The sequence below is a fragment of the Triturus cristatus genome, chromosome 9, assembly GCF_964204655.1.
Source record: "Triturus cristatus chromosome 9, aTriCri1.1, whole genome shotgun sequence".
Taxonomy (NCBI): Eukaryota; Metazoa; Chordata; class Amphibia; order Caudata; family Salamandridae; genus Triturus; species Triturus cristatus.
In genome coordinates, this window is record NC_140592.1 from 607,384,135 (window position 1) to 607,397,189 (window position 13,055).

Genomic DNA, 13,055 nt, shown 5'->3' on the forward strand with positions numbered 1-13,055 from the left:
CCGTCTGGGTAGGAAGTCCTGGGTCCGTCTGGGACCGCGAGGCTGAGGCTGCCGTCTGGGTAGGAAGTCCTGGGTCCGCCGAGGATCGCGAGGCTGAGGCTGCCGTCTGGGTAGGAAGTCCTGGGTCCGTCTGGGATCGCGAGGCCGCCACTTCTATTAAAAGAGGTCTAGATATATATATATATATATATATATATATATATATATCAACAAAAACAACGTTCCAAATATGTGCACTCTCAGAAACACAGACTCCGTACCAAGGTGAAATCGCCGTTTTTTCACAACGCGTTTCGCTCGACCTCGAGCTTGATCACGTGAATGTAGGCTAACGAATGGCAGTGCAATTAAATAGAAAACAACAGTCATAGAAAGATGGACTAATGCGCTGGGTTGCAGCAGACATCTTGTAACGGTGTATAATCACATGAAAGGATCAAGGCTGTCCCCAACACCGTCTCAGTGACCCGATGACAATAAATAAAATATCTAAACAATTGTCGCAGCATATTGTCACAAAGACCAACTAAATTGAAAAAATGGAACCAATATTGCTGTAAATGTACTGTGCTCTGTGTTTACAAATAAAACCACAGATATGTCGAAGCTCACACTCTAATAACTGAAAAGATAAGAAAAACGCGTGAAACGCATAGTTGTCAGTTCACACGGGAAAATTGCATAGTGACGACATATAGGGGTCTAGTACCCCGTGTTGTACAAAACGAGCATCTCAGGCATCAGTAAGTTGCATCTCATAGAGTTACAAAATATTGCGTGGTTCCAAAGTTCAAAAAGAAATGTCCATCTTGAACACGTTGTCAAAAAAGGATATACATGATGAATAAAATTACATAACATTGAAAGGTAAATACCAAAAGGTCCTCCTCATGTGCTCGCATGTTCCTATGATGATGTTGTGATCAGTTCTGCCATCCGAAAAGAGAAGAGAAGTGAAGTGAGTGATATACATGTTCCTGTGTCGTGTAAAGGAGTAATAAATGACTCGTGTTGGTGAAAATTGATAGATGGGCCAAATCCTTAGCTCCTGTGTGTAAAAAGAAACACAGGAAACATGAATTAGGAAATTAACAAAAAGAGGAAGAGCACTCAGTCATAGAGCAAAAGATGCTAACTGGTAGTAAGTATCTACGATAGTGACACCCTCATGAATAAAGGGAAGGGGATGAGAATGTCCCTCATTGGTAGCAGCCACACATCCAGCATTGTTACTGTGACACATGCCACAACTATTAACTAAAAACATCACATGTTCAGATACACAAATGTATAAAGGGAGAAATTAAATAAGGAAAGCAAAAAAGCAGCAATAGTGAGAAGCTCCAGATTCGCACTGAGAATATATAAAAATATATATATGTGCAAGTATGTCATGCCCGGGTGTTATCTGGGTGTTATGAGGATCATTCTCTGAGGTGTACTGACAACTCCTCATCCTGATTTAATCCAGTTGGATTTTTAGTTTGAAAGTCTATGATGTATTTCGACTCTCTTTGTCTTAACATGAGTAGCCTATTCCCCCCCCTAGGATGTTTTTCAATCTGTTCTAGGATGAAGAAACTCATGTCATTGGTGTTTGAGGAGTGTGTCTCTCTAAAATGACGCGCTACTGGGTATTTGGGGTCCTGATTTTTAATGGCCCTGCCATGTTCCAGAATGCGCTTCTTGGCCATGCATGTGGTGCTGCCGATGTACCAGAGGTTACACGTACACTCAATGGCATACACCACAAATGTAGAACTGCATGTGAGGAATTGGGTGAGTTCCTTACTGACACCGTTGTATCTGACATGTTTGCGGAAATTACTTTTGTTGCACGCTTTGCAATGACCGCAGGGGAAAAAGCCCCTTAGGCCATGCAGGTCTTTCTGTGGATAGATTGTAACATCACTGCGTACCAACATGTCTCTAAGGTTTCTCCCTCTCCTGAAAGTTATATTGGGTCTATCTGGAATCACCCCCCCAATAACGTTGTCACTCTTGAGGGTACCCCAATGTTTCGAAATGATATGCCTGATCTTTTTGGCATCCGTGCTAAAAGTGGTAATTATTCTAGGGGAGGCCTCTGCCTCTGTCTCATCACACGGTTTGTCAGCAATGGTAGTTGATCTGTCTACCTGTTTGGCTCGATCAAGTGCTCTCTTAAGTACCCATTTCGGATATCCTCTCTCCGTGAACCGAGTGATGATATTGTTACTCTCAAGTAAGTATGCCTCTTCTGTGTTACAGTTCCTTTTTGCTCTCAACAGCTCACCATAAGGGATACTCCATTTGAGAGTATCCGGGTGGCTGCTGAGAGCATGTAAGATGCTGTTGCCTGCTGTACATTTTCTGAACAGGGAGGTGTGTATCTTGTTCTCCCTTACCTCAAGCTTCACATCGAGATATTCAGCATAGATGTTGCTGATGTTCCCACTGAGTTTGATGTTGTACTCATTGTCATTGAGTTTCTCAATGAACTCCTGGGCCTCTCGCTCGGTCCCCCTCCAGATGATGAACAAGTCGTCGATGTAGCGTAGCCACAACGACACATGCCCAAAATCCGAGGTGAGACCCGGATGGGATCGAACAGTCTCCTCCCAGCTCCCCATGAAAAGATTGGCGAAGCTGGGAGCAAAGCACGAACCCATCGCGGTACCTGTGGTTTGGCGAAACAGAGAACCGTCAAACATGAATATATTGTTCAACAGACAGAATTCTGTCATGTCTATGATCATTGAGGTATGATCACGGAACCTGATGGGTCTGTCCTTCAAATAATGTTTGCACGCCTCCAAGCCTTGCTGGTGATTGATAATGGTATAGAGGCTGTGTACATCGAGTGTGATCATGAGGAGCTCACTGTCCCATGTGAAGTTATCGATTTTTTTGAGGAAGTCCTTGGTATCACGGATGTAACTGGGGAGAGTCACAACGTACTCCCTCAAAAAATGATCTATGTACTTGGAGATACATTCCGTCACACTGCCTCTAGAAGAGACAATGGGTCTCCCTGGGGGTGTTTTGGGGTCCTTATGTATCTTCGGAAGAAGATACAGGACAGGGAGGATAGGGAAATCCCTTTTCAGATATCCATATTCCTCCCAAGTCAAAATGCCCTTGTTTTTCCAGCTTTCCAATAGATCCCAAATGGCCAGAATGCTGTGCGGATAATGATTTTTTTGTCATTCGTGGAATTGACACATTCCACGAATGTGTAAGCAAAGCACTTAATGAATTTAGATTCAAGTCATAGTAACCAATCAAAGAGAGATTCCAACCTTTCTTTCAAACAGAGACAGGCCCTCAAATCGCTGATGGAAGACAAAAAAATCATTATCCGCCCAGCGGACAAAGGGGGCAATATTGTCATTTTAGACCGTGAACAATACATCAACGAAGCCTGCAGACAGTTGAGTGATGACAACTTTTACGAAAAAGTCAGCACAGACAGATACAATAACAGCATTCTGGCCATTTGGGATCTATTGGAAAGCTGGAAAAACAAGGGCATTTTGACTTGGGAGGAATATGGATATCTGAAAAGGGATTTCCCTATCCTCCCTGTCCTGTATCTTCTTCTGAAGATATATAAGGACCCCAAAACACCCCCAGGGAGACCCATTGTCTCTTCTAGAGGCAGTGTGACGGAATGTATCTCCAAGTACATAGATCATTTTTTGAGGGAGTACGTTGTGACTCTCCCCAGTTACATCCGTGATACCAAGGACTTCCTCAAAAAAATCGATAACTTCACATGGGACAGTGAGCTCCTCATGATCACACTCGATGTACACAGCCTCTATACCATTATCAATCACCAGCAAGGCTTGGAGGCGTGCAAACATTATTTGAAGGACAGACCCATCAGGTTCCGTGATCATACCTCAATGATCATAGACATGACAGAATTCTGTCTGTTGAACAATATATTCATGTTTGACGGTTCTCTGTTTCGCCAAACCACAGGTACCGCGATGGGTTCGTGCTTTGCTCCCAGCTTCGCCAATCTTTTCATGGGGAGCTGGGAGGAGACTGTTCGATCCCATCCGGGTCTCACCTCGGATTTTGGGCATGTGTCGTTGTGGCTACGCTACATCGACGACTTGTTCATCATCTGGAGGGGGACCGAGCGAGAGGCCCAGGAGTTCATTGAGAAACTCAATGACAATGAGTACAACATCAAACTCAGTGGGAACATCAGCAACATCTATGCTGAATATCTCGATGTGAAGCTTGAGGTAAGGGAGAACAAGATACACACCTCCCTGTTCAGAAAATGTACAGCAGGCAACAGCATCTTACATGCTCTCAGCAGCCACCCGGATACTCTCAAATGGAGTATCCCTTATGGTGAGCTGTTGAGAGCAAAAAGGAACTGTAACACAGAGGAGGCATACTTACTTGAGAGTAACAATATCATCACTCGGTTCACGGAGAGAGGATATCCGAAATGGGTACTTAAGAGAGCACTTGATCGAGCCAAACAGGTAGACAGATCAACTACCATTGCTGACAAACCGTGTGATGAGACAGAGGCAGAGGCCTCCCCTAGAATAATTACCACTTTTAGAACGGATGCCAAAAAGATCAGGCATATCATTTCGAAACATTGGGGTACCCTCAAGAGTGACAACGTTATTGGGGGGGTGATTCCAGATAGACCCAATATAACTTTCAGGAGAGGGAGAAACCTTAGAGACATGTTGGTACGCAGTGATGTTACAATCTATCCACAGAAAGACCTGCATGGCCTAAGGGGCTTTTTCCCCTGCGGTCATTGCAAAGCGTGCAACAAAAGTAATTTCCGCAAACATGTCAGATACAACGGTGTCAGTAAGGAACTCACCCAATTCCTCACATGCAGTTCTACATTTGTGGTGTATGCCATTGAGTGTACGTGTAACCTCTGGTACATTGGCAGCACCACATGCATGGCCAAGAAGCGCATTCTGGAACATGGCAGGGCCATTAAAAATCAGGACCCCAAATACCCAGTAGCGCGTCATTTTAGAGAGACACACTCCTCAAACACCAATGACATGAGTTTCTTCATCCTAGAACAGATTGAAAAACATCCTAGGGGGGGGAATAGGCTACTCATGTTAAGACAAAGAGAGTCGAAATACATCATAGACTTTCAAACTAAAAATCCAACTGGATTAAATCAGGATGAGGAGTTGTCAGTACACCTCAGAGAATGATCCTCATAACACCCAGATAACACCCGGGCATGACATACTTGCACATATATATATTTTTATATATTCTCAGTGCGAATCTGGAGCTTCTCACTATTGCTGCTTTTTTGCTTTCCTTATTTAATTTCTCCCTTTATACATTTGTGCATCTGAACATGTGATGTTTTTAGTTAATAGTTGTGGCATGTGTCACAGTAACAATGCTGGATGTGTGGCTGCTACCAATGAGGGACATTCTCATCCCCCTCCCTTTATTCATGAGGGTGTCACTATCGTAGATACTTACTACCAGTTAGCATCTTTTGCTCTATGACTGAGTGCTCTTCCTCTTTTTGTTCCTTTCCTAATTCATGTTTCCTGTGTTTCTTTTTACACACAGGAGCTAAGGATTTGGCCCATCTATCAATTTTCACCAACACAAGTCATTTATTACTCCTTTACACGACACAGGAACATGTATATCACTCACTTCACTTCTCTTCTCTTTTCGGATGGCAGAACTGATCACAACATCATCATAGGAACATGCGAGCACATGAGGATGACGTTTTGGTATTTACCTTTCAATGTTATGTAATTTTATTCATCATGTATATCCTTTTTTGACAACGTGTTCAAGATGGACATTTCTTTTTGAACTTTGGAACCATGCAATATTTTGTAACTCTATGAGATGCAACTTACTGATGCCTGAGATGCTCGTTTTGTACAACACGGGGTACTAGACCCCTATATGTCGTCACTATGCAATTTTCCCGTGCGAACTGACAACTATGCGTTTCACGCGTTTTTCTTATCTTTTCAGTTATTAGAGTGTGAGCTTCGACATATCTGTGGTTTTATTTGTAAACACAGAGCACAGTACATTTACAGCAATATTGGTTCCATTTTTTCAATTTAGTTGGTCTTTGTGACAATATGCTGCGACAATTGTTTAGATATTTTATTTATTGTCATCGGGTCACTGAGACGGTGTTGGGGACAGCCTTGATCCTTTCATGTGATTATACACCGTTACAAGATGTCTGCTGCAACCCAGCGCATTAGTCCATCTTTCTATGACTGTTGTTTTCTATTTAATTGCACTGCCATTCGTTAGCCTACATTCACGTGATCAAGCTCGAGGTCGAGCGAAACGCGTTGTGAATAAACGGCGATTTCACCTTGGTACGGAGTCTGTGTTTCTGAGAGTGCACATATTTAGAACGTTGTTTTTGTTGATATTACGAACCGGATTTCCCTGCCGGTGCGTGCACCACTCTACGTGGGTCCCAAGCATGTCCGGAAGGGGAGAAGCGCTTTTTGGATATATATATATATATATATATATATATATATATATATATATATATATATATATATATATATATATATATATATATTAGGAATTCCCTGTCCTTAGGTGGTATATACCTGTGGTTACTTGTTGTGAATAGGCCCTAGGGAGAGGGTAACGTTCTGGCTGGGTTAGAGAGGCTCTGATGAGCGGGTTCTATCTGATCCGAAAACCCAAGCAGAACATTACCCTCTCCCTAGGGCCTATTCACAACAAGTAACCACAGGTATATACCACCTAAGGACAGGGAATTCCTAATATATATATATATATATATATATATATATCTAGACCTCTTTTAATAGAAGTGGCGGCCTCGCGATCCCAGACGGACCCAGGACTTCCTACCCAGACGGCAGCCTCAGCCTCGCGATCCTCGACGGACCCAGGACTTCCTACCCAGACGGCAGCCTCAGCCTCGCGGTCCCAGACGGAAGCCAGGACTTCCTACCCAGACGGCAGCCTCAGCCTCGCGGTCCCAGACGGACCCAGGACTTCCTACCCAGACGGCAGCCTCAGCCTCGCGGTCCCAGACGGACCCAGGACTTCCTACCCAGACGGCAGCCTCAGCCTCACGGTCCCAGACGGACCCAGGACTTCCTACCCAGACGGCAGCCTCAGCCTCGCGGTCCCAGACGGACCCAGGACTTCCTACCCAGACGGCAGCCTCAGCCTCGCGGCCCCAGACGGACCCAGGACTTCCTACCCAGACGGCAGCTTCAGCCTCGCGGTCCCAGACGGACCCAGGACTTCCTACCCAGACGGCAGCCTCAGCCTCGCGGTCCCAGACGGACCCAGGACTTCCTACCCAGACGGCAGCCTCAGTACAAGTTCATCCTATGATTACCATAACATACAACAAGGGAATCAGTTTTACTATTTATCAGATCACACAAGGACTGTCAGTTCGAGCACAACCTGTTCTCTGGTTCGAGGGGCTCCTCTCTCCCTTATTCAGTTACCACTTACCTGATCAGGGTTAACATCTGTTCATGTCAAGTCACAGCTGACTAGAAGAATAGGCTACCCTCTTATACAAGAACACGCAGCACATATTGATTCACTACAAACTGGGTACTTTATTACTCATTACATACGCAATCACATAACATTACTATATAACACATATCCTGCAAAGAAAAGTGAAAGATTAGGTTGTACACTCTAATAAGAAAGGGGTCGACATCACCTTAGTCGTGTGTAGCCTGCACTCAATGGTCATCTAGGTTCCCTTCTCGTCTGTGCCTCGGCTCGCGTGGAAGTAACACCTCCGCAGTCACGGATCTGTTCCCTTCTCCCTTCTCCGAGTCACTGGGACCTCTTCCTCATCGGCTACTCTCTCCTCTCTGGCTATTCTGCTAGAAGAGTATCTGCCTCTCGGTTTTTCTCCGTCCTTAAGTTTGTCATCTGTCTTCCCTGGAATAAGTAGTAGCTTTACTGCTAACGGCTAGATGCCGCCTACGGATTGAAATAAGTGCCAGTATCTGCCTCAGACTTTCACTAATATAGAGGTGCATTTCCTCATGGAAAATTCCGGCCCGTAACCTGCCGCCCACCAAATTCTTGTTCCTCCCCGTACCAAGGACACGTTCCCAGCCGGCCGGCCTGATGTAGTGTCTTCGGCATGAAGAAAAATACAATCCTTCGATAAGGGCCGGCCTGAACCGGTTCTCTCCAAGCGAATAACACCTCATAACTAAAACATTACCCTTAACCTAGAAGCATCTCAAGCTGCCGGAGCAGAAAGAAAGATGGAGTCTCTCCCGTTTGAGGCCTACCAGGCCTGAATTCAGCACGGCTCCATTAAATACCCTCACTACAGGACAGGTTATCCCTAATACTAACGAATCTATCCCCTAGGATATGTGTGCAAGCCCTGATCTATGGGGAAGAACACAGGATCATGTCGAAGTGCCTAGTAAATAGGCTCCATTCACTACTCTAACCCTTAGACTTGAAGGTAAGAGACTGAAGTCACACTAGTCACCCTTTAACACAAAAAGGCCGGGAAAATCGAGCAGTACAGGGAGGTGGTCACACCTTCCTGTGACAGGATACTATTGCCCTGCCTTCCTCTGCTGGAGCTTGGCTAAGCAGCAGGAGGGCAGAATCGTGTCTCTGGTCGGGAGCAGCCATGTTGTGCTGTTCGGGTCTAGAAAACCCGTGCCGGGAGAACTGAGGGCCTTCCTGAGGAGCTTTACAGTGCATGGAATCATACCACCCACACCCTTTACGGTGTGGGGTATGGTACCAACATGTTTGACATCAAACACAACCGGGTTCATTCCAGACTGTTTAGAGATGGTTATTGTGTAATGACGCATGGCCACTCTATATATCATAATGGCTGATGCTCTTACAACCCAATAGAATGGACTCTGAAGGTTGTAGGGGTGTTCTGTTCATGCAGAGGCACCCTCACACTTAGAACTGAACACCCTGCCTTAGGATGGAAAGGTCTGCCTTAGGGCTGACTTATAGGTTTTAAGTGCAGTGAACTCATATATAAGAAACGTATATCTGTCAAAGTGGTGCTAGCACCAGCTTACAGAGGCTGTAATGGCAAGCTTGTAGTCACAATTTGAGTGGTCTCTCACGTGTGGCATAATGCATGCTGCAGCCCATGGGAGACCCCTGGTGTTCCTATGCCCTGGGTACTTCAGTACCATATACTAGTGACTCATAAGGGTACACTAGTAGCTAATCTGGGATTTACCTAAGTACTCACCCTAACCAATTTAAGGGAGAAAGCACAGAGACTGGGGTCCTGATAAGCAGGATTGTGGTCAGACTAGTCAGAAACCATAACAACACCAGGCAAAAAGCGGGGGTAAGCATGCAGAAGGATCTTACCTTCCTAAAGGTCAGACATGGTATGGGGATGTTGTGTCACTTTGGGGGGATGGCAGTTGCAAAGATTACACTCTTAGTTCTCGATTGTCTAAGTGCAGGGAACCACAATCGGTCTCTTAGGGCTCCGTTGGTAGCTACAATGCCACAATGCCCTCATGGGCTAGTTCAATGATCTGTTGTCTTAGGCCAAAAGGTATGACAATTCTTGATCCTCTCAATACAACTCCTTACTTGGTCATAGACAGGTCATCTTGTACATTTTTTAACTTTAGAAATTTGACATTGACAGCAAGATGTCACACCTCCAGGATTGAGTTAGAATTATGTCTTTGATGATAATCATGTTCTTATCTGTATTAGTGACTTCAATAATCTGCTCGATTGATATGGCCATTGGCGTACTAGACTTCACAATGAAGTTAATTTACTCCTTATCCTTAGCTGTTTTGGATGTCTAAGTGTGACGATGTAACGGTACTCATGACAAATATTAAGCAGGGTTCTGGCATTTATTGGGCTTGTGTGCAATGGCATAATCATACTCTTGCAGACTTAAATCCCACCTCTCAATGCGATTGCCAACTTGGCTTTCAGATTTCTGAAGGTGGTGAGTAGCGCTTGGTGATCTGTTATGATAGTGAAAAGCTTTCCATACAAAAACACATGAAAATGTTTGCAGGCCCACATCTGCTTCTCTGGCTGAGAATAGGGATGTTCTGTTTCAGACCGTCTCCGACTGGCATGGGCCGCAATGTTTCTCAGAGTATTCAGATGACCATTATATTGAGCAAGGATCGCCCCCAGCCCCACTGGGCTCACATACACTGCAATCCCATTCTCTAGTTTGCAGGCAAAGTAGGCCTTCTCAATTGCATTCTAAATTGCATGTTTTATTCCATCCGGAGCTCACTTTATCCTCTTGGCTGCTGTTCCTCATCTCCCATATCTGCAGTGGGTTTGCTGTTTATGTAGAGGGAGCCGGGATGCAGCATTGTGCTGATTTCAGTGTGCCCTGACATTCACCATCGTAGACAGCTAGTGGCACAGCTGAATGGCATTTCAATGCCATTACTGATGAAAAAGCAGCCTGGCACTGACGCACAGGGGACAGACAGCCCAACCGTGACCATTCTTGAAGGCTTACTTTTGAAGCTTGTAATGTTTTGACAAATAGTTCTTTTTAACTGAAACTGTTCTTAATTTACTGGAAATATTCTGTGGGGGCAACATTACTGGGGAAATGAACTGGTGTTTTCAAGTGGCACTTTAACTCTTTTTTAACATAAAAATTTCAATTAGCCTGAAACACTCTGTGGGGGCATCACTGTGGGGAAAATGGAGTGTCAAATTAGACACAGCATGTAACACATTAGTCCAGGACTCACCTCATCCTTTTGGCCACTGTTCCACAGCTCCCCAGTCTGCTTCCGGTTTGCTGCTTGTGCAGAGGGAGCTGGGGCATGTCATTCTGCTGATTTGATTGTGGCCTGATGGCCTCCATCTTGTACGACATGTGGCATAGCTGAACAGTTTTTCACCACCATCACTGATAAAAGGGCAGCCTGGCGCTGACATGCAGTAGACACACGTAGTGGGCGTGCTACTTGTATTCCAAAGGTAAGCCCATCTGTACACTTCCGTGCCTGATCAGGCCAGGGCCCTGCTCTTTTTCTGGCTGACAGAAGAGTTTTCACACCAGACCAATTAAGAGCACTGTGTCCAGCCTGCCTTGAGGCATGCTGGACATCGATTTATGAAGACAACTGCAAACATTGGCAATTCATGTGCAAACCGAAGACTTACACTGCTGACACTGATATTACTAGGAGCACCTTTAACCTTGAGTTTGAGAGCTCGAATGCCTCCACACGGGGCCGTTAGATTAGAAGCAGTTTTTGCTTCTTTAGCATAAATTGCACTTCTCTGGATAACCATCAACAACATGTCCAGGATTTCCTTGTGAACATGGCCCCAGATGCCCAATTCTTAACAGAAACATGGTTACATGAGGCACCTCTGTCGGATGTCATAGCCGCACTCCTGCATGACTACTGCATCCTCAGAAGGGACCATAAAGCCAAGATAGGAGGTGGCAAAGGTCTTGTCTACAAAGGCATCTTTCAGAGCAAGATTAAGGAGCTACCTTCTCTGGATTGTGAAGTTCTGCTCTTTTCATTTTGCCTCACGCACAAACTCATGATCTCTGGTAGCTTAAACTACCGGCCTACCGGGTACGCCAGGAATAGGTGCTCTACAATCCCTGATAAAATCTCTTCTGTCATACTTAAAAGCATTTAATTTCACTCAACTTGGTGATCCAAATATGCACTTAAAAGATGTCACCTGCACACTTAGTCAAGTGCCTATATAGGACCTGGGCACTTTGAACCTTATGCTAATAAATTCCTCCCCAGTCATAAACCAGGTCATTTGCTAGACACTATTTTTCATAATATTACAGGCCTCACCATGGCTTTACCACGGATTCTCTCATTCCTCTTCTTTGGTCTGACCACTGTTTAATACCCTTTTTTATACCTTTTCATTCCTCACCGAATCCGGTTGCAATCAGGGCCCAAAGCCATGGCCAGAAACTGGGCCAAACTTGACACCTCTGTGCTCAAGAAGTACTTGCTGAGTACCCTACCTCAGCTAGCACAAAATATGGAGCTAGATCAACCTATAATCGACAACTGTCTCCGAGACTCTCTAAATATAATTCTACCAGCCAAACTTAAATCCTTGCTCAGGCATTAAACCTCCCACCCCTGGTTTAATGAATCTCTACATGTAGAAAAGAAACTCTGCAAACAATTAAAAAGGGCTTGGAGGAAGCTATATGATGCAAACTTGCAGATTTCTGTATTTAGAAGATGACAGATATTCAGCTTATTACCATGGCTATAACTAAGAATGACACTACCCAGTCAAGGAGCAACAATCCAAGATCTAATTCCACTTTATCTTCCACCAGGGAAGTATCTCCATTTGTGCCAGGCTGCTTGCCCACAAGACTGCAGTCTTTCCTTCCCTTGGATCGTCCTTGCCTTCGGCACATCTTGAAGCTAATCAAATCAGGATCACTGCTGGACCCTTTCCACTCGGCCAAATTGAGCTTACTGAGCCCGCACCTTTAATAGTTGGCGGTAGAACGTTTCCACTCATCTCAATGTGAAGGGAATCTGCCCAAAGCATGTTAGCATTCTATGGTTGTCCCCTTGCTAAAGAAACCCCTCTTGGACTCAGAAAACTGGTTCAATGTTATGTTCATTTCTTTGCTTCCTATCCTGTCAAAGATTTTAGAAAATCATGTAAATGCCCAGTATGTCACCACTGTAGTTATAAGCATTTGCAACTGGTTGAATTATTCGATGTAGAACATCCTGATACTCCAAAAATCAACCTTTTGTATCTGAACAAACCAACATGAGTGAAACAAATCGTGATGCACCTGCAATTCTCTTCCAGCATGAGTTGATGATATTCCTTGTTCAGGTGAAGACAGGAGAAAGCATTGGCACCATTCAGTTGCATGAACATGGCTGCTATGTGTTGACCAGGATGTCTTTGTCTCTATTTTGGATTGTTGGCCTGGTGCATATCAACACAGAGGCGCACAGCACCCTTACTGTCCTTTTTTGGCACAGCCAATATGGGCGACACCC